We start from the raw sequence: 23,051 nt of genomic DNA on the forward strand, positions 1-23,051 counted from the left end.
AGAGATAATAGAAAGTTGAAATGCAGCAAGACAATGACAGGCTAAAGTTTGAATTGAGCATTTGACTTCAAAACTTAACCACATGCCATATTTGCTTTTCATTTTTAGATTTTTATATTTCTTTGGTTTACTTCTCTAGCTGTAGGGAGAAAACATAATTTCTAACAATTTCTACTTTACAGGAGAAATAGAAATGTGGTCACTGTTTATTCTGATATGTTTGAACCATGCATATGGAATGGCATATGATTCCAGTGAACATGTTAAACCTGTCAGTCCTGAGTCCTGGATGAATATTGTAAGTTATCCCCTACAAAACGTACGGAATTACTGTTGCGGAGAAACAAAGCCATAATTACTGAAGTGTAAAAGTTACTTTAGTGAAATACTAAAATAATGTGTTTGATATTGTTTTTAAAATGAAAACTTCAATGCTTTCTCTTTATTCCACTTAAGAGTCACATAATTTCGTACTGGGGTTACCCATATGAAGAATAAAAGTTGAAACTGAAGATGGTTTTATCTTGGGAACCTACAGGATTCCTCATGGCAAAATAAACTCTAGTAATTCAGGTAAGTGTGACTAGAAGTGCTACTCACTCACTGCCATCAAGTTAATACTGACCCATACAGAACAGGGTAGACTTGCCCCATGAATTGCCAAGACTGTAACTCTTTACAGGTGTTGAAAACCATGTCTTTCTCCTGTAGATGTGCTGGTAATATTGAACTGCAAGCCCTGAAGTTCACAGTCCAACACATAACCTCTAAGTCAGTAAGGCTCCTAGAAATTCTTCATAATGGGAAATATTTGTCTTCTTCAAAATGCAGTGTATAATGGGTTCTGGCATTAGCTCAAACTGAGCCATCAGGAGATGAAAAGCCCCATTCTGGGAAAAGATCCACACTACATATGTGTGTATGCTGATATGTGTGTGAGTTTCAAGGTGGTTCCCCATTGGTTCAGTTGTGACGATTTTGATCTTCTTTACATTGAGTTAAGGTCCATACTGAAGTCTGCAGTCCTTGAGCTTCATTAGCAAGTGTTTCAAGACCTTCTTACTTTCAGCAAGTAAGGTTGTGTCATTTGCACATTACAGGTTGTTAATAAGCTTTCTTCGAATCTTGATGCCAAATTCTTCATATAATCCATCTTCCCTGATTATTTGCTCAACATACATATCGAACAAATATGGTGAGAGGATACAACCTTGATGAACACTTTTCTTGATTTTAAAGCATGCAATATTCCCTTGTTTTGTTTATACAAATGCCTCTTGATTCGTGTACAAGTTCTGTAGGAGCACAATGAAGTGTTCTGGAATTCCCATTCGTCTCAAAGGTACCCATAATTTATTATAGTCTGTACAGTCAAATGTTTTTACATAGTCAATAAAACACAACTAAACAAATTTCTGGTGTTCTCTGCTTTGAGTCAAGCAAGAGCAGTCTGACATCAGCAATGATAATCCTTGTTCCACATCCTCTTCTGAATCTAGCCTGAACCTCTGGCAGCTCCTTGTCAATGTACTGGTGCAACTGTTGTTGGATTGTCCTCAGGAAACTTTTACTTGCATGCGATCTCAGTGATATTATTGTGTAGTTTGAGCATTCTTTTGAGTCACTTTTTTAAAAAAATAGGCAGAAATCGGAATCTTTCCCAGTCAGTTGGTCAAGTAGCTATCTTTCAGATTTACTGGCAGAGTTGAGTGAGTGCTTCCAGTGCTTCATCAACTTGTTGAAACATTTCAAATAATATTCTATCAATTCTCGGAACCTTATTTTTGGCTAATGCATTCAGTGCAGGTTTGAATTCTTTCTTTATCATCATTGGTTTTTGTTCAAACGCTACTCCTGAAATGGTGAACTAGCTCATTTTGGTGCAGTGTCTGTGTGTTCTACTCATCTTCTTTGGATGCTTCCTGCATCATTTAATATTTTGCCAATCATTCAATATTTTGACTGTGTATAGAGCGTTTGAAAATTGTTGCAGTATTGTTTGTGAAATTAAAAAGAAAAATTCTACAAATTTTCCCAAGAATTTTTTGTCTTGAGTATATAATTGTTTTATAGACCTTTAAGTTTTTTGTTCAGCTTGATTTTATGCAGGATGAATCCTGAGTGTGTGTTTCTCAAGCATTAATACCTTCTTGTAGACTTGGTCATTAAAATACTTTTAAAAATGTGTATATTACATAAAAACTATCATTTCACCCATATTTCGTTACTTATTATGTTACATGTGTGGTAAGCAATAAACTCTCTTGTACACCTATTATCCTTACAATGAAACAAGAAAATTGGGTCAGAAGTATTCTAGAAGAGATGTTGCCTGGGTACTGTTATTAACATTGCCTTCTGTTCACATTTCAGCTCTAAGGCATGTTGTGTTTTTACAGCATTGTTTACTTACATCTGCCTATAACTAGATTTCTAATCTCCCCAGTAACAGCCTGGCATTCATTCTGGCAGATGTTGGTTATGATGTGTGGTTGGGAAACAGAAGAGGAAACACCTTTTCGCGAAAGCACTTAAACTTGTCTCCATATTCCAAAGAATTCTGGGCCTTCAGGTAAAATACTTGGAAAGATGTTTTTCTGCATGTATTGTGTTATATGTACAACAAAGGCTTTATTTTTTTAATTCCATTTTTATCTACTCCTTTTCAATTTGGTTTATTATTGTTGTTGATAATATATAAAGCAGAACATAGACCAGTTCAACATTTTAATATGTATAATTAAGTCACATTGATTATTTAAAATTATCACTATTTTTGTAAAGATTGAGTAAAATACCTTGTTTTGAAGGTTGTCAAATTTTTATAAACATGAAAATGAATTTAATTCTGTGTTATGTCAAAGCAGAACTTCAAGTTCACAAGGGATGAATGTACTATAGATGTTATTTTTATAGTGTTGGAATGAGAAACATTCACCTACTTGTCAAAAGACTAAACTTATAAATCAAAGTGCATTTGACTAACTTTGATTTCAATTTCTATAGTTTTGATGAAATGGCCAAATATGACCTTCCAGCATCAATAAACTTCATTCTAAAGAAAACTGGACAAGAACAGATACACTATGTGGGGCATTCTCAGGGCGCACTTACTAGTATGTTTAGATTCTTTGATATCTGATCATCTACAACTCTTCATCACTGTGAAACCCTTGTCCATTTCTAGAATTCTTTGAGTTTCTCTTGCAGAGATAAGAATGCTAGCTCTTATGATGGAGAACATTAGGTAGAGTGGGAACTGGGACAAAATATTTGTGGACCTTACAGTTCAAACAAATGACTAAATTCCAGTGAATGAAAAAGATAATGCTTAAATATGTATGGTTAAGAATTTGATCTCAGAATTGTGTGTGATTGCAAACAATGTAATGAGACATGGACATTCATCTGTGGGGGACTGGCTGAACACACTAGAATATATCCAGTTAATGATCCATTGGCATATTAACAAAATCATATTTTTAGAAAAATACTCAAAATATAAAGAAATATCCTAATCATAATCTTTATAGGTCTCTCTAATAGGTCTCTCTAAATATAGCTTTATTGTAACTAAACTGAATGTATTTTTTCATTAATGTGAGAAGGTGCATGAGAATACTTCTTACATATATTTTTCTTTGTTTCAGCATTTATAGCATTTTCTTCTATTCCTGGGTTGGCTCAAAAGATCAAAACGTTTTTTGCACTAGCGCCAGTCTTCTACCTGGGACACCTAAGAGGTTTAACAAATCTGGCCCTAACACTTTCTCCAATAGTATACAAGGTAAGCATGATATTTATTTCATTGAAATTGGTAAGAGTACATATTAGCTCTATTTTTACCATTTTTCAGTTCGCTCAATTAGAGAAAATCATTATAAAGGTTGACAAAGAAGGAAGATGGAACAGAAAGAACACTCTTACTCTGAATCAGGAGACCAGGGTGCCAGTGCCAGGTGTGCACGCTGGACATTGAACAGTAACTGAAATATTTTTCATTTCAATTTCTTTATACATAAATAAAATGCTTGGTCAAACTGATCAGTGACTCTTTTTAAAATGTTTCTGTGCTATAAGAATACAAAGGTATCAGAAAAAAATTACTTATAAAACTAATGATTCCATACAATCTCATCCCTCTTTTTATACTTCCTAAGTAACTGCTTTGCTTTCACTCTTGTGGTTAGGTGTCATTGAGTCAGTTTCTACTCATAGTGACCCTCAAAACAACAGAATGGAACACTGTCAGCTTGAGGCCAATCTCACAATATATTTTATGTTGAGCCCACTCTTGCAGTCACTGTGTCAACCCATCTTATTGAAGGCCTCCCTCTTCTTCACTGGCACGCTACCTTATCAAACATGATGTCTTTTGCAGGGACTGAATTCTTATGAAATGGTAACAAAATACTTTAGACAAATCTCGCCACTCTTGGATCTAAGAAGCATTCTGGCTGTATTTCTTCCAAAATAAATGTGTGTGGGTGTTTTTTTTTTTGGCAGTCCATGGTACTTTCAATATTCTTTGAGAGCACTGTAATTCAAATACATCAATTTTTCTTTGGTCTTCCTTATTCAACATCCAACTTTCACAAGCATATAAAGCCATTGAAAATGCCATGAATTGTTTCAGGCACACCTTAGTCCTCAAAGTAAAATCTTTTCTTTCTTCCACTTTAAAGAGGTCTTGCATAGATTTGGTAGATTATCATATACAATGCTTCCTTTAATCTCTTGGCTGATCATTGATTGTGATTCCAAGACAACATTCCTGACAACTTTAATTTTTTCTCATTTAGCATGTTGTTAACTATTACTCTCATTGTGAGGATTTTTGTTTTCTTTATATTGAGTTATAATCTATACTACAGGCTGCAGTCCTTGATCTTTATCAGCAAGTGATTCAAGACCGTCTCACTTTCAGCAAGCAGCTTGTGTTACCTGCATATGATGGCTGTTAATGAACTTTCCTCCAATCCATTCTTCTTTACACACTCCTGCTTCTCTGATTATTTGCACAGCATACAGATTGAATAAATATGGTGAGCACATAAAACCCTGATGCACACCTTCCCTGATTTTAAACCAGGCTCTATTTCCTTGTTCTGTTTGCACAACTCCATCTTGCTTCATGTACAAATTCTACATGAGCAAACTGAAATGTTCTAGACTTTTCAAGACTATCCATAGCTGTTATGATCCACACAGCTTTCACACAGTTAATGAAACACAAATAAACATCTTTCTGGTATTCTCTGTTCAGTCAAGGTTTATCTAACTTCAGCAATGATGTCCCTTGTTCCACACCCTCTTCTGAATCTGATCTGAACCTCTAGGCACTCCTTGTCAATGTATTGCTGCAACAGGTGTATGGTTTTCAGCAAAATTTACTTGCATGTATTGTTGATGATATTATTTAATAATTGTAGCATTTTGTTGGGTCACCTTTCTTTGGAATGGATACAAATATGGAACTGCATAATACAGGCTGTTAATAAACCTTACTCCAGTGCTGATACAATGTTCTTCTCCATATAGTCTAGTTTATCAACTTCTCTGCTTAACATACAGGTTGAATAAATATGGTGAATGGATACAATCTGTCACATATTTTCCCTATTTTAAACCATTCAGTATTTCTTTGTCCTGCTAGTAGGGCTGTCTCCTGGTCCATGTACAACTTTACACAAGCACAATGAAGTATTCTGGAATTCCCATTCTTCTAAGCACTATTCATAATTTGTTATGATACACACAAACAGATGCTTTTGCATAGTCAATGAAACACAATTAAACATCTTTCTTGTATTCTCTACTTCCATCCTAGTTTCATTAGGTATTAGCAATGATATTCATGGTAGCAATGAAACTCACATCCTCTTCTGAATCTTGAATTTCTGGCAGCTTGAATTTCTGGATATAGGAACACTGGTGGCATAAGTGGGCTATGCATTGGCTGTTAAGTGCAAGATAAGCAGCTCAAAACCTTAGGAGAAAGATGAGACGTTTCTACCTTTGTAACAAGTTACAGTCTCAGAAACCCACAGGGTCAGTTCTATTCTCTTTTATAGGTTGGTGTGAGTCAGCAGTGAGCTTATTTTTTGGGGTTGGACGATGGATGTACTGCTATAAGCATTGTTGAATGATCTTCAGCAAAACTTTACTTACATGTGATGTTGATGATATTGTTAGATAATTTCTACATCCTGTTGGGTCCCATTACTTTGGAATGCTTGCAAATATGGGTATCTTCCAATCAGTTGACCAGGTACCTGAATTACAGATTTCTTGGCCCAGACAAGTGAATGCTTCCAGTGCTTCCTTAGCTTGTTGAAATATTTCAACTGGTATTCCATCAATTCCTGGAGTCCTGCTTTATGCTAATGCTTTCAGTGTCGCTTAGACGTCTTCCTTCAAAACCACCAGTCCTTGATCCCATGGAGCCTCTTGAAGTGGTTGAATGTCAACTATTTCTTTTCGGTACAGCAACTCTGAATTCCTTCTATCTTCTTTTGATATTTATGGTATCATTACATTGGCAATATTTTACTCATAGACTCTTGTTGTTGTCGTTGTTGTTTGGGAGGTGAGAAGGAGGTCAACTAAGAAAGGGATATTCAGCTATATAAATCATAAAGAACATTATAAAAAGTTTATCTTTTGCTAAAATGTATGTTGGGCTTTAATTTCTGATACCAAGGATATAATTTCTTAGTATCAACTTTAGATTGCGGCATTATAATATTATATCTTGAACTACTACAGTGGTATTCTGAATGCCTTGCTGCCTCAGTGGAGTGTGTGTGTGTACAGGGTGAAACAATTTTTTTTCAATTTGAATTTCATAGGTTATATTTCCTCACCAAGAAATCCTCCCACAGACCATTTTAAACAGAATTTCTGTGACTACGCTGTGCAATAATGATATTCTGGATGTCATCTGTTGCAAGATCAACTTTGCTCTTTTTGGATTTGAGGAAAAAAGCCTAAATAAGGTAAGCACTGATTCAAATTTTTCCAGAAAACACATACAGGTAAGATTATTGCCTGAAAATTGAATTCAAGTTGTGAACTTTCATTCTAAGAGTTCAACCATTCATCGAAATAATGGTCACATTATCAAGAATACAAACTGCAAAAAGTTTAATGTATCATGAAACCTTAAGCATAAAAATAATATTATATTCATGTATATTACATAAAAGCTAAAGTCATTTAAGATGAACTTTTTAATGTATGACTTATAAGGTAGAGAAATATAATGGAAGGTATTAGCTGCTTATACTCATGTAATTGTCTTAATATATATAATATATAATAAAATATATTTTATTATAGCATAAATTCAGGAATTCAAGTAACATCATCATCCTTTACATGGGTATCAGAACCATGTTCCAATTGTTTAGTTCATTAGGTTTCAAATCCTTGAGATGAAATAATGATTGGTAATATGTCTTCCCAGAGTCGTTTTGATGTGTATTTGTCACAAAACCTAGCAGGAACCTCCCTTCAGAATATTTTCCATTTTCTGCAGGTAAGGTCTTTCAAGAACTTTAACAAGTTTTAGTTTTGTTGCAGAACTGTCGAAGTTCCTTTATGATATTGTCTCCTGATGTCAGGGTAGGGGACTGTGCTAGTCCTGGTAGACAAGAAAAACAAATAGACACACATATGTGTGTGGGAAAGAGCTTTATATACAAGAGCAATTGAATATTGTGAAAACATCTCAGCCCAGTCCAGATCAAGTCCCTAAGTTTGATATCTGCCCATATGTCCGATACTAATCTATAAAGTCCCCTCAGACTCATGAAACACATGCAATGATATCGAATGCAGGAAAATCACAGGCCAGCGGGTGGGCAATCTTGTGGATCCAGTGACATTATAAGCATCTCAGCGCTGGCAGGGGTCTCCACATGGTTCCTCCATTACAGGGTTCTTGTCAGCTGCAGTGTCTTGCAAGGAGTGAGCCCACATCCTCCTTCCAGAGAGTGATTTATCTCCTCTGTGCCTCCAAATGTGGTCATTACACTGTCCCCTTATTGACAGGCTTAACTCCAACCCTTCATTCTTAATTCTCAAATTGACACCAGATTATGTAACTACAAGAGAGACTCCTGAAAAATAAGAAATATCAAGTAGCCAATGAGAAATTTCAAAAGGTGGAAAAATAAATGCTTTGTGCCAACAGAGATCCCATATGAGGTCTACCTATCCCATATGAGTCTGGCTCTCTTGCATTATTATAAAGTAGATATAGATTAATAACTTACAGATTTTACCTCCAAAATGCAAAAAAAAAAAACAACACCCAGCTATAGATATGATCCCTTTCATCTTTTTCCATATGTGCTGTATTGGTCTGTGAACATCGGGAATGTTTTCCTGCCCACTTACATAGCAACCTACTGACATTGGTATTACAGAACATTCCTTGCAAACCAGATATTTCAATTCAAGACTAGCTCCAGAGGCATCAGAGTGTGGCGGCCACACCAGGCGATGCTGTCAGAAGGGGTAATTCCAAAATGACTGTACATAAAAGTTTTATGTAGTGATTCAGGATAAATTTAGTATTTTCTTTAAAAAAATCATTTTATTAGGGGCTCATACAACTCTTTTCACAATCTTTACATACATCATTTGTGTCCAGCAGATCCGTACATATGTTGCCATACTCTCTCGCAAATCACCTGCTTCCTACTTGAGCCCTTGGTATCAGCTCCTCATTTTCCCCTCCCTCCCCGCTCCCCCTTCCCCTGAACCCTTGATAATTTATAAATAATTATTATTTTATCATATCTTACACCATCTGACATCTCCTTCACCCAGTTCTCTGTTGTCCGTCCACCAGGGAGGAGGCTATATGTAGACCTTGTCATCTGTTCCCCCTTTCTCCCTCACCCTCCCTCCACCCTCTCGATATCGCCACTCTCACCACTAACCCTAAAGGGCTCGTCTGTCCTCAATTCCCTGAATTTACAGCTCCTATCTGTGTCAGTGTACACCTTCCAGTCCAGCCGGTTATGTAAGGTAGAATTGGGATCATATGATAGTGGAGAGTGGGAGCAAACATTTAAGAACTAGAGGGAAATTGTATGTTTCATCATTGCTACACTACACTCTGGCTGGCTTGTCACCTCCCCACAGCCCTTATGCAAGGGGATGTCCAATTTCCCCCAGATGGACCCTGGGTCCCCACTCTGCACTTCCCCCTCATTCACAATGCTATGATTTTTTTTTTTTTTTTGGTCTTTGAAGCCTGATACCTGATCCCTTCGACGCCTTGTCATCTCACAGGCTGGTGTGCATTTTCCATGTGGGCTTTGTTGTTTCTCAGCTAGATGGCCTCTTGCTTATCTTCCAGCCTATGGGACCCCAGATTCTATATAGTTTGATAACTAGGCACCATCAGCTTTCTTCAACGCATTTGCCTGTGCACTCACTTTGTAGTCAGCATTTGTGTCGGGGTAGGCTGTTGTGCTTCTTCCATGTGAGCTTCGTTGTTTCTTAGCTAGATGACTGCCTGATTATCTTCAAGCCTTTAAGACCCCTGATGCTATATCATTTGATAGCTGGGCACCATCAGCTTTCTTCATAACTTTTGCTTATGCACCCACTTTGTCCTCAGCAATCGAGTCCGGACATATCAGTGTGCTTCTTCCATGTAGGTTTTGTTGTCTCTCAGCTAGATGGCTGCTTGTTTATCTTCAGGTCTTTAAGACTTCAGGTGCTATATTTTCAGTAACTGGACACTATCAGCTTTCTTCACCACATTTGCTTGTGCACCCATTGTCTTCAGCGATCGTGCCAGGCAGGTGAGCATCTCAGACTGCCGAATTGTTAGAACAAAGTGTTCTTGTGTTGAGGGAGTATTTGAGCAGGGCCCCACTGTCCATCTGTTTCCTTAATACTAAAGCTATAAATATATGTACATAGATCTATTTCTCCCTCATCGTATATAAATATATTTACTTCTTTGTATGCCTACATTTAAATCTCTATGATTACCCTTTGCCTCATAGTTATTTCCTCTGTTTCTTTGTACTTTCTTCTTGTCCCACTATCATGTTCTGCCTTTATTTGGGTTTTAGGAATTCCTCTTGGTTACATTGCCCTTGATCCAGCCCTGCCAGATCTCCCACCCCTCCTTGACACTAATTTTGGATCCCTTGTTATTCCGTTATCCCTGGGCTTGCTAATACCCTCTTCCTTTTCCCCACCTCCCCTACCCCCATGTCCCTCCGGAACTGTCATCCCGTTGTTCTCTCTTCTGGCTTGTTTATTCCACCTATCCCTTCCAGGTAGACATGCTATGGACTATCACAAGAGAGTACCATGAAGCAACAACAGAAAGTAAAACAATACCTACAACAACAACACACAGATAAACATACACACATAGACGTATGAATAGTTCAGGGTCCATTTGTTTTCCTTCATGGGTGCTTTTCAGTCAATTCTGATGGGGTGCCATGCCCTAGCACTGCCTCTATCCCTGGGGACTTCATTGCTCTGCATCCCCTGCTGCTCTCTTGCATGCCGCCAGAGGCTGGCTTCGGCGTGGTGAGCTCATGGTGGGCACAATTCCTGCTATGTGTCTCTAGTGTTGTCCCCAATGGTGCTATGGGTCAATGAGGAACACTGTATCCCATTGTGGGGCCAGCCCCATGGTCATCTCTGTGCATTGCTTTTCTGAGCAAGAACATTGTCCTCAGGGCTTGGTGGGCCAGGATGTGCATCACTCATTTCTCTTCCCCCCCCCCCCCCGCCTATACCCCCTCGTTGACTCCTGTGTGCTCTGAACAGACCAGTCCCTCTTCCTCTCTTCTTAAGTTGTAGCGTCAGTGCTGTCCTCTGAAGTGAATTCTTCTTGGGGGGAAGGTGGTGCTGTACACTTAGTTGGTAATGGGGCCAGCCCCTCAGGCCTCTCTATCGGTTCCTTGCTTCATGTCAGTGTGTTGCATTCTTTTTTTTTTTTAACAAATAAAAATAAATACATTTTATTAAGTCTTACATTCTTTTTTAAAAACATTTTATTAGGGACTCATACAACTCTTATCACAATCCATACATATACATATATCAATTGTATAAAGCACATCTGTATATTCTTTGCCCTAATCATTTTCAATGCATTTGCTCTCCAATTAAATCCTTTGTGTCAAGTCCTCCTTTTCCCCCTCCCTCCCCGCTCCCCCCTCCCTCATGAGCCCTTGATAATTTGTAGATTATTATTTTGTCATATCTTGTCTATCCGGCATCTCCCATCACCCCCTCATCTGTTGTTCATCCCCCAGGGAGGAGGTCACATGTAGATATCTGTAATAGGTTCCCCCCTACCAAATCACTCATCCTCCACACTCCCAGCATCACCCCTCACACCCCTGGTCCTGAAGGTATCATCCACCCTGGATTCCATGTGCCTCCAGCTCCTATCTGCACCAGTGTACAACCTCTGCTCTATCCAGACTTGCAAGGTAGAATTCGGATCATGGTAGTGAGGGGTGGGTGTGGGGGTGGGAGGGAGGAAACATCTAGGAACTGGAAGAAAGTTCTATTCTTCATCGGTGCAACGTCGCACCCTGACTGACTCATCTCATCCTCTAGACCCCTCTGGGAGGGGATCTCCATTGGCCAACAAATGGGCTTTGGTTCTCCACTCTGAACTTCCCCCTTCATTCACTATGGTAAGATTTTTTTTTATGATGATGATGCCTCATATCTGATCCCTTCGGAACCACATGATCACACAGGTTGGTGTGCTTCTTCCATGTGGGCTTTGTTGCTTCTGAGCTTGTTCACCTTCAAGCCTTTAAGACCCCAGACCCTATCTCTTTTGATATCTGGGCACCATCAGCATTCTGCGCCACATTTGCTTATGCACCCTTTTGTCCTCAGTGATTGTAGCATGGAGGGGTGCACCCAATGATATGATTTTTTGTTCTTTGATGCCTCATAATGGATCCCTTCGGAACCACATGATCACACAGGCTGGTGTGTTCTTCCCTGTGGACTTTTTTGCTTCTGAGCTAGATGGCCGCTTGTTTATCTTCAAGCTTTTAAGACCCTAGACGCTGTCACTTTTGATAGCCGGGCACCATCAGCTTTCTTCACCACATTTGCTTGTTCACCCGCTTTGGCTTCAGGTTGTGTTGGGAGGGTGAGCACCATAGAGTGCCAATTTAATAAAGAAAGTATTCATGCATTGAGGGAGTGCTTGAGTAGAGGCCCAAGGTCCTTCCACCACCTTAATACTAAACTTATAAATATAGACACATATATCTATTTCCCCATCCTCATATATATTGCATGTACATGTATTTGTCTAGACCTCTATAAATGCCCTTCGCCTCCCAGCTCTTTCCTCCATTTCCCTTGACCCTCCTCGTGCCCCACTAGCATGCTCCGTCCCCACCTGGGTTACAGCTATACCTCTTCGTTACGTTACCTTACCCTTGATCATGCCCTACCAGGCCTGCAACTCCTCCCTCGCCACCAGTTTGGATCGCATGTTGTTCCCTTGTCCCTGGGTTTGTTACCACCACTTCCTTATCCCCCACCTCGCTCTATCCCAAGTCCCTCCGGTACTGTCGGTCCAGTTGTTTTTCCTCCAGAATGTTCATCCAGCCTATCTTATTTAGACAGACCTGTGGAAATAATAACATGCACAAAAACAAGATAGAGGAAAACAAAGCAACAGTATACAACAAAACAACAACAAACCACTGACAAAGAACAACAAAAAAAATAAAAGCTTGTAGTCAGTTCAAGGATCATTCATTGGCCCTTAGGAGTGTTTCCCAGTGCAGTCTGTTGGGGCACCACGCCCTGGCCCCAAAGTCCACTTTCAGCATTCCTTGGGGACCCCGCCTCCCCATTCCCCTGCTGTTCCGCTGCACTCCCCCAGTGCTTCGCCTTGGTATGGTGCCATCACGTCAGGTGCAATTCCCACACTGTGTCTCCGGTGCTGTCCCCTGTAGCACCATGGGTCAGTGAGGGGCATCATGTCTCATAGTGGGGCAGCCATGTTGTCCTCTCTGTGGACTGGCTGCTCCAATCAGGAACATCATCCTGTGTTGTGTTCTTGTCTTAGAGTTCCGGGTTGAAGTCTTGTCTCTCCCTGTGGAAACACAATCAACACCCTCCCCGTGTGTGGGTTAGTGCCCTGTTCTCCCAGCTACCCATACCTTTTTCCACCCTCTCTTTTAATGGGCTACCATACATATCCCATAGGTATACCTGAGTTCAGTCTGGTGCCTGCCATATTACCTGGGCCTCACCCCAGGGACGTATGTATACAGCATCTTCTTCCCTATGCCCCTTTTGAATTTTTTTTTTTTTTAGTTTGCCTCAGCAGACTCATATAGTACTTGTTCTTCCTTGGCTTACTTCACTTAGCATAATTTCCTCCAGTTTTTCCCTTGTGGCAATGTGTTTCATGTGTTTATTATTGATTCTTAGGGATGCATAATACTCCATTGTGTGTATATATCAGTTTTTTAATCGATTCATCTGTTGATGGGAATCTGGGCTGTTTCCAACTCCTTGCAATTATGAACTGTGCCACGATGAACACTGGGGCACAGATGTCTGGCCGTGAGTAGATGCCCAGTAGGGGGTTTGCTGGACCATAAGGTAGCTCAATTTCCAACTGTTTTAGATATCGCCAAATCATTTTCCATAATGATTGTACATACCTACAGGTCCACCAGCAGTGGACAAGAGTTCCTATCTCTCCGCATCCCTTCCAACACTTTCTGATGTCTTGAATTGGGCTATCTTTAAGGGTGTTTAGTGGTGTCTCACAGTTGTTTTAATTTGCATTTCTCTTATGGCTAGAGATCTGGAACATTTTCTCATATATTTATTGGCCATTAGAATTTCTGCCCTTGAGAAATTCCTGCTCAGGTCCTTTGTCCACCTCCTGAGTGGACAATTGGTTTTTTTCTTGTTGTAGTTTAGCAGTATCTTGTAGATATTAGTAATAAGGCCTTTGTTTGATGTGTCATTGCTAAAGATGCTTTCTCATTCTGTAGTCTCTCTTATTACTCTCTTGGTGAATTCTTTCGATGTACATAAGTGTTTTATTTTTAGTATGTCCCATTGGTCAATGTGTGCCTCCTCTGTGTTGGTGTCCTTCCCAGTTTCTGATAGCCTATGTAATCCCTGTGCCAAGGGTCTCAGGTTTGTCCCAATTCCCTCATTGATGGCCCTAATAGTTTGGAGTTTTACCACAAGGTCTGTGATCCACCTTGAGTTTATTCTTGTGCATGGAGTGAGGTAAAGGTCTTGCTTCATTTTTCTGCAGCTATGCATCCATTTTTTCCAGCACCATGAATTGAAGAGGGCATCCACTTCCCATTTGATATTTTTGGGCCCCTTATCAGAGATCAGTTGTCTGTATGCTGATGATTTTATTTCTGGAATTTCAATCCTTTTCCATTGGCCTGAATATCTATCGTTATACCAGTACCACACTGCTTTGACCACTGTAGCTATGTAGTAGACGCTAAAGTCGGGTAAAGCAAGCCCTCCGACTTGGTCCTTCTTCTTGAGGAGTTCTCTGCTAATTCTCGGTTTCTTCCCTCTCCATATAAAGTTGGTAATCTGTTTTTCATACTCCTTGAAGAAAGTTGCTGGAATTTGGATGGGGATAGCATTGAACTTATATAGTTCCTTGGGTAGAATTGCCATCTTTTTAATATTGTCTGACAATCCATGAGCATGGGATCTCCTTCCATTTGTTGAGGTCATCCATGATTTCTTTTAATAGTGTTTTGTAGTTTTCCTCATACAGATCTTTTGTTTTTGAGTCAGGTATATCCCTAGATATTTCAATTTGTGTTTGGCTATTGTGAAGTATACACCCTTTTAGATCCCTCTTCTGTCCTTGTCCGATGTATATAGTAGTGCAATAGACTTCTGTTTGTTGATCTTGTATCCTGCTACTCTGCCATATTCCTCTATTGCTTCCAGTACTCCTCTTGTGGAACTTTTAGGATTTTCCATATGTAAAATCATATCATCTACGAATAACGATAGTTTCACTTCTTCCTTCCCCAAACGAATACCTTTGATGTCCTTTCTTTGCCTTATATTGTTAGCTAGGACCTCTAGCACGATTTTGAATAAGAGTGGGGAAAGGGTCATCCTTGTCTAGTCCCCTTTTTCAGAAGAATTGATCTCATCTTTTCTCCGTTGACTATCACATTGGCTGTTGGTTTTTCATATATCACTTGTATTATATTGAGGAATTTTCCTTCCATTCCTATCTTCATGAGTGTCTTAAACATGAATCGGTGTTGGATGTTGTCAAATGCTTTTTCTGAATCTATTGATATTATCATGTCATTCTTATATTTCTTCGTTTCAATGTGACGAATAATACTAATGGTCTTTTGTATGTTGAACCATCCCAGCACCTCTGGTATAAATCCCACTTGGTCATGGTGAATTATTTGTTTTATATATTTTTGTATTCTCTTGGCTAATATTTTGTTAAGGATTTTTGCATCAATATTCATTAGGAAATTGCCCGGTTTAGGTGTCAGAATTATACTAGCTTCACAGAAGGAATTTGGGAGTTTTCCATCTTTTTCTATGGTTTGAAAGAGTTTGTGTAGGATTGGTGTCAGTTCATCCCTGAATGCTTTATAGAATTCACCAGTGAATCCGTCTGGTCCCGGTGTCTTCTTGGTTGGTAATTCTTTGATAGCCTTGTCTATTTCTTCAATTTATATAGGTCTGTTGAGGTTCTTGATGGCCATTGAAGATAATCTAGGGAGGGATTGTTTTTCCAAGAATACATCCATGTCTTCCAAGTTTTTGAATTCTTTGGTACAGTCCTTCATACTGTGCAACTATTCTTTTGATTTCACTTTGGTCCCTTGTAATATTCCCTCTTTCATCCCTTATCCTTGCTATTGAAATGTGTTCCTTCCTTTCTTTGGTCAAATTCAGAAGAGCTTTGCTGATTCTACATATCTGTTTGAAAAACCAACTTTTAGCAGCATTGATTTGTCCATAGTTTTCTCTCTCCTGAATCGCATATCTAATTCTTATTATTTCTTTTCTTTTTCTGTTAGTTGGATTTTCTTGCTGACTTTGCTCTAGTGGCTGTAAATTTTGCGCCAGTGTATCAATCATAAGTCTGTCCGCCTTCTTTATGTGTGCATGTAATGCTATGAGACTTCCTCTGATGACTGCCTTTGCTGTGTCCCATACGTTTTGGTATACCATGTCTTCATTCTTGTTGGTTTCTAGAAATTTCCTAATTTCATCTCTGATCTGAGCCAGTATGCTCTCCTTTTGCAATAGAGAGTTATTCATTCTCCAATACTTTCCCTTGATTTCTTTATCTTCCTTTTCTTTATTTCCAATCTTATGGCACAGTGGTCAGAGAGAGAGGTCTGTATGATATCCATGTGCTTGAATTTATGTAGATTTGACTTATGCCCTAGCATGTGATCTGTTTTTGTAAATGTACCATGTGCACTTGAATAGAATGTGAATTCCTCTTTTGTTTGGGTGGTGAACTCTGTACATATCTATCAGGTCAAGTTGTCTAATTGTAGTGTTTAGATCTTTAGTCTCCTTGTTGAGTTTCTTTCTGAATGATCTATCTTTCTCAGAGAGCGTTGTATTGAAGTCACCTACTATAATTGTTGAGGCTGTGATTTCTTTTTTCATCCTTTGCAGTGTTTGCTTGACATATTCTGCTGGATGCTTGTTTGGCGAGTAAATGTTTAGAATGGTTATTGGTTCTTTATGTAATGCTCCCTTGAGCATTATATAGTGTCCATCCTTATCTTATTTTATGGTTTGCACTTTGAGATCAATATAGGATTGCAACCCCTGCTTTTTTGAATTAGTGTTTGCCTGGTGTTGTCTCTATCTCTTGATACTCAGCCTGTTTTTTCTGTAATGTTGAGATGTGTCTCCTGTAGGCAGCTGATAGAGGGTTTGTATTTTCCAAACAAGTCGATTAGCCTCTGTCTCTTAAGGCCGGAGTTCAAACCATTAATATTCAGGGTTATTACATCTATCTGTGGACCCTGTGATGTCATTTTATCTCTCTTGTGTTGGGTGTTTTCCTACCTCCCTTTCGATTCTGTGGGTTGTGCATATGTGCGTTTGTGGTTCATTCTTGTCTTCATTCCATCGTTGAGCCAGTTCTATTTTGGGTGGAGTTGTTCTGTGTTGCAGTCTCTTGTATGTGCTTGGTGAGTGTTGTTCTTCTGCCCATACTGGGTCAGTGAGGATCTTTTGTAGTTCTGGGTTCCTTTTAGCATATTCTTTGAGGCTTTCCTTGTCCGGGAAGACTCTCACTTCTCCATCAATTTTGATAGATAATTTGGCTGGATAGAATATTCTTCGGTTTGCATTATTTTCCAGCAATTTTCTGAATATGCTGATTCATTGTCTCCTTTTCTTCATAGTGTCTGATGACAGGTCTGAGCATATTCTTACCTGCTTGTCTTAATATGTGGTTGCCCATTTTCCTCTAACTTCTCTCATAATTTTCTCCTGTTCCTCAAAGTTGGATAGTTTAAAAACTACATGTCTTGGTAACTTCTTCTGGGGATTCACTTTAGCTGGAGTTCTTTAAGCATCCTGGATAGTTGCCTGGTGTTCATTCATTAAGTTAGGGACGTTTTCTTCCAAGCATTCCTTCACTATTTTGGATGCTGGTTTCCTTGATGTGCATTCCTCCAGCAGACCGATAATTCTGATGTTGTTCCTTCTCATAGCATCAGACATAGCTCTCAGGTTTTCTTCAGCTTCTCTCATGGACTTGTTAGATTTTTGCTCATGTTTATTAATTTCTGCTTGCGAATCCTCTAGGTCACTGGTTAGGGTCTCTGCTTCCTCCATTCTCTGGGTGAAGTCCGTGAGATTGCTATTAGTTTTGTTATCTCACCCTTTAACTCCTGTATTTCCCTTTGGTGCAGGGCTTTTATTTCCTCTATCATTTCATCCTTTTTCGGTAATTCTTCCCTCATGTCCTGTATGGCTTCAAGCAGCATTAGGAAGATTCCTTTCTGTGAGAGGTCACCCTCTGACATTTCTATAACTGCTGTTAGGTCCAGGTGGTCTTCTGGCATTGAATTTTGTTTCTCTTGTTGAAACTGTGGAAGCAGCTTGCTGTTTTTAGGTCAATTTGTTGGAAATTGGTTCCATTTTCCCGGTGTCTCAGTCTTGGGCTCCCTCTTTGGGAGGTTGATATTGGTGGTTCAGCTGGTTGCCTTTACCCAACTGTCTTGTGGGGTTGTGTTTGACCTCTGTCCTGCTGGGGATTCCCCCTTGCCTTGGACTATGGTTTGTGTTGCAGTCACAGTTAGGTACCCTGTGGGTCTATTTGCAGCTGTGAACACTGTGGTCTGATAGAAAGTATTGGTCCCAGTGCAGGGGAGCATATTTAGGGGATGGGTTGAGGTTTGGGCTATCTGTTTCTTGCTAGGGGCACTTCCCTCAGGTAGGCAGGTGAGTCGGGGGGGGGGGGGGCCCGCGACTGGTGTGCAGATGCACCGCTTGGAGCCCAAAGTGTGGGACAGAGTGAGCAGGGAGAAGGGCGAATGCAGTGAGCAAGCTCCAATGGCTTTGGTTCCTATGCAACAGCTGCCGAAAATTCTGCCAAACTTGGGTCCTCTGGGGGTCCACCTCTGGGTCTGAGAGATTCTCTGAGTGGTTTTGGGAACCGAACATTCAGATTTGATACCCCAACTCTCCCCATTCACGAATCTCCTCCGAGCTCCGGGTGTGAGCTACCTATGTGGTGGCCACCTTCCTGGAGACTCCGAATTTAGTGTTTTCTATAAAAAGAATCCTTGTAGTTAGTGATGACAACAAAAACAGTTTGGTCAGCATGGATCACATACATCCCTTATGAACAAGTCTATAAAACTTTGTGCTAATTTTGCTTTTGTACCTTCTAATGGGTTCCAATCAGAATTGTCATTATTATTCAATTTCCATGATGCTCCCAATCAGCAGGTTTTGTCTTTGTAGGCACTTCTGCCAGTGGCTGTATAATTAGTAATTTTGTCTAATTTTCTGGAAATTTTTCCACAATGTTGTGCTAATTAGTATATGTGAACCTATCTCAATTACTGAGCAAATAAGCAGAGAAGGCAGCTGACGTGAAGAAGAATGTGCATCAGGAAAGGCTTATTATCAACCTTCCATATGAAGATGCCACAACCTTGCTTTCTAAAATTGAGAAACACGTGAAGACTTCCTTGCTGATGACTATCGAGGGATTACAGCCTTCAGTATTGATTACAATTCAATGAACAGAAGACCAAAATCCTCACAACTGAACTGTACGGAATATCATGATAAACAGAGAAAAGATCAAGATTGTCAAAGCTTTCATCTTGCTTGAATCCTTAAGGAATGCTCATGGAAGCAGCAGTCAAGAACTCTTAACGACATTGCATTGGGTAAATCTACTGAACAAGACCTCTTTGACTTGTGAAAAATCAAGGATGCTACTTTGATGATTAAGGTGCCCCTTATCCAATCCACAGTATTTTCAATCCCATTAAGTTAGACATTGAATATAGAAAGTCAAACAAAAAATAAATTCTATTGAATGATAGTGTTTGCAATGAATATTGAAAGTACCATGGCTGCCAAAGAACAAGCAGATCTGTCTTGGAAGAAGTTAAGCCAGTATGCTCCTTAGATGCAAGGATGGTGAGATATTGTCTGACGGACAGTGGACATGTTACCAGGAGAAAGCAGTCTCTGAAAAAAGGACAGTCAGCATGCTTGGTAAAGTGCAGGGGCAACGGAAAAGAGGAAGATCTTCAAAACAAGATGATTGAAACAGTGGTTTCAATTATGGGATCAAAAATATTAATCAAAGTAACCATCTTGAGCATGGAACAGGATCAGGCAATGTTTTGTTCTGTGGTACACAGCGTCACTATGTGTCAGAACCAATTTGAAGGTACCTAAAAACAAAAACCACATCTCAACAACTCTTCTGAGAAAGAAGTCATATTTAAATAAAAAGAAGGAAAACAATTTAAAAGGCTTCCACTCAGTTACTAAAAATGTAATTCAATGTATAAAGAATTTACAAAATTATTTTATTGTTTATCAACTGCTATTGAGTGGATGTTGACTAACAGCAACACTAAAGATAAAGTAGAATTACCCTGTTGAGTTTCAGAGGCTATACATTTTTACAAGAGCAGACAACCTTACCTTTATCCCAAGAAGTGGCTGGTGGATTTGAGCCTCAAACCTTGCTGTAAGGAGCCGAATGCAGAACCCACTACTTCATGTAGAATCTTATTTTATTGTTAATATTCATATGAAATATATTGAAGGAATTTACAACCATATTTATTACATATTATCACATTATTAAAATTGATAGTAAATATTACTAAGAATTCTCCATTGTTAACTATGAGGGGAGGAGGTCCATGATCGCACCAGGTGACACTATCAGTTACCTGGATTACAGTAACCTTAGTGGTGACACTCACTACCTGCATAGTTTACTAGTTCTGAGACCAAGAAAATCTTATTAAAGGTCCCTGCCTTTCTTTTCTCACCATGAATGGAGAAAATGACAGCACCTACCTCATTTACTCATAATGAGGATTAAAAGAGAACACCTATAAGAGAATTGTGATGTATGAAGACAAATATAAATATGAGCATATAAATATATGCCCTAATTACCTTGTGCTTAAACAATGTATAGTCTGAGATGCCACAAAATAATACAAGGGATCTACAAAAGTGTTTGATGAGCCTAAGTATTTTGTACAGGGTAGCATTTACATCTTAAGCTAATTTACACAAGATCAGCACCAGAGAAGCAAGGTGGGCTTCTGAAAAAACTTCATTCATTCTCAGATGTGTTTCAACCAAACTGACACCTGAACAGTGAATTGGTTTAACTAAGATCCTAGAGATCAAAAATAATCTTACTAGATAAAATTGTACTCATTGCCATCAATTTGATTCTACCATACAGAACATACAGAACTGTCCCATAAAATTTCCAAGGTTTTATCTTTATGGAAACAGACTGCCACATCTTTCTCCCACTAAACACCTACTAGGTTCTAATTGTTAACCTTTTGGTTAGCAGCTGAGCACTTAACTACTGTGCCACTCAGTGGCATATTTTTGGTTTCGGTTTTAAAAATGATAAAATAAAAAAGAGAGCTCTAGTAGAATTATTTCTTTAATTTGGAAAATCAGTAAGAATAAAATGAGAAGAAAATATTTTATTCTTCCAAATTATTTTATTCCTTCTTTGGAGTTATAAGTTTGAATTTCCTAATTTGGAATATATAGAGTGATTTTTTTGGTATGTCAACCTAAAGCAAGTTAGAAACTTTTTAAAAAAATCTGTGCTTTTGGTTTTAATTAACTTCACTTTAATTGAAGGCACTTAAAGAAGTTAGGAATATACTTCGAGCTTATGACTTTGGAAATCCTGTGGAGAACATGAAACACTGTAAGCGGTGAGTTCTACTTCTTAAGGGAAAATTTTCCATTAAATATTTATTCTAAAATTATTTGACATTTTGTTGCCGTCTCTGTTCACCTTCTAAGTGGAAATAGGTTGTGAATTCAGTAAATGTGATTTTAAGCTAGAAATAGTATTTTCCTCTGTGTTTCAGCAAGGGGTCACTCAGTCTAAACAAACATGTCTTTCTCATCATCTGCTCCTGCTTTTAGTAAGGAATTAAGTGTTCATATTCTCTTCCCTTGTTGTTTCCTCTAGCCCATTCCTCCCCAGTACAGCGTGAAGGACCTGAAAGTGAGGACTGCAGTGTGGGATGGTCTAAAGGATAACATGGCTGACCCTGTGGATATCAACTCTCTCCTACCAGAAATCTCTAACCTCATCTATGTCAAGACACTGCCTTCATACAATCATCTTTAGATATTGAGCTGCTTGGGATATTTACAATGAAATTATTTATTTTCTAAAGAATTCCCCTTAAGAATAAAAATAATTCTCATTTTTCTAGAGAAAAGTTTTTAGAGCAATCACGTTTTCTTCTCTTTACAATAGACCACATAAATGTAATAAAATTTTTTCCACTTCTTGAAATCTATCAAAAATAAATATTTTCTTCAACCATGTCATTCGCATTCCTTTTTAAGGACTTTTAGCACGCTATCTGCATTTCTTTTGGCCAGACACAATATGTGAACCAAATTTAATTGACTTTGTTCACTTCCCAAATATCTCTGAACTTGCCTCCTTCAATTCAAGTCCATATTTTCTCAGTTATAAAAGTATTCTAGTACTTTATTTAATAAATTTTTATGTATGAGTTTCTCTTTGAAATAAGCACCATAAGGGAGAGTGGAGCATGAGGGTGTTGGAAAGGGGGAACTGATTACAAGGATCCACATGTGACCTCCTCCCTGGGAGATGGACGGCAGAGAAGGTGGGGAAGGGAGACTCCGGATAGGGAAAGATATGACAAAATAACAATCTGTGGATTATCAAGGGCTCATGAGGGAGGGGGAAGCGGGGAGGAAGGGGGAAAAAGAGGACCTGATGCAGAGGGCTTAAGTGGAGAGCAAATGCTTTGAGAGTGATTAGGGCAAAGAATGTATGGATGTGCTTTATACAATTGATGTATGTATATGTGTGGATTGTGATAAGAGTTGTATGAGCCCCTAATAAAATGTAAAAAAAGAAAAGAAAAAAATGATTGATTAGGGCAAAGAATGTACAGATGTGTTTTATACACGTGATGTATGTATATGCATGGATTGTGATAAGAGTTGTATGAGCCCCTAATAAAGTGTTAAAAAAAAGAAATAAGCACCATAATCATGACAATGAACTTATCCATCATCCACCAAAGCTCACCTTTGTAAACCTTCCATCCTTACTATTTGTCTCTCTCTATTTTCAGTCAGTTACTGATATTTTCAGTTTGTTTCTTCTAGAAGATTCCAGTATGTAGCTTTATATCATTGTAGTTTAGTTGCATTTTCCTAACGATTAATATTCTGCTGCTGTTCATAAGGTTTTTGGTGACTAATTT

At 38.8% G+C, this 23,051-nt stretch overlaps 1 pseudogene; it reads left to right on the forward strand.

The window, feature by feature from the left end:
- The first annotated feature begins 289 nt into the window (after window positions 1-289).
- On the forward strand, window positions 290-21,928 carry LOC142428627 (lipase member K-like; annotated as a pseudogene).
- Window positions 21,929-23,051: the final 1,123 nt, after the last annotated feature.

This window comes from Tenrec ecaudatus, chromosome 16 (genome assembly GCF_050624435.1).
Source record: "Tenrec ecaudatus isolate mTenEca1 chromosome 16, mTenEca1.hap1, whole genome shotgun sequence".
Lineage (NCBI taxonomy): Eukaryota > Metazoa > Chordata > Mammalia > Afrosoricida > Tenrecidae > Tenrec > Tenrec ecaudatus.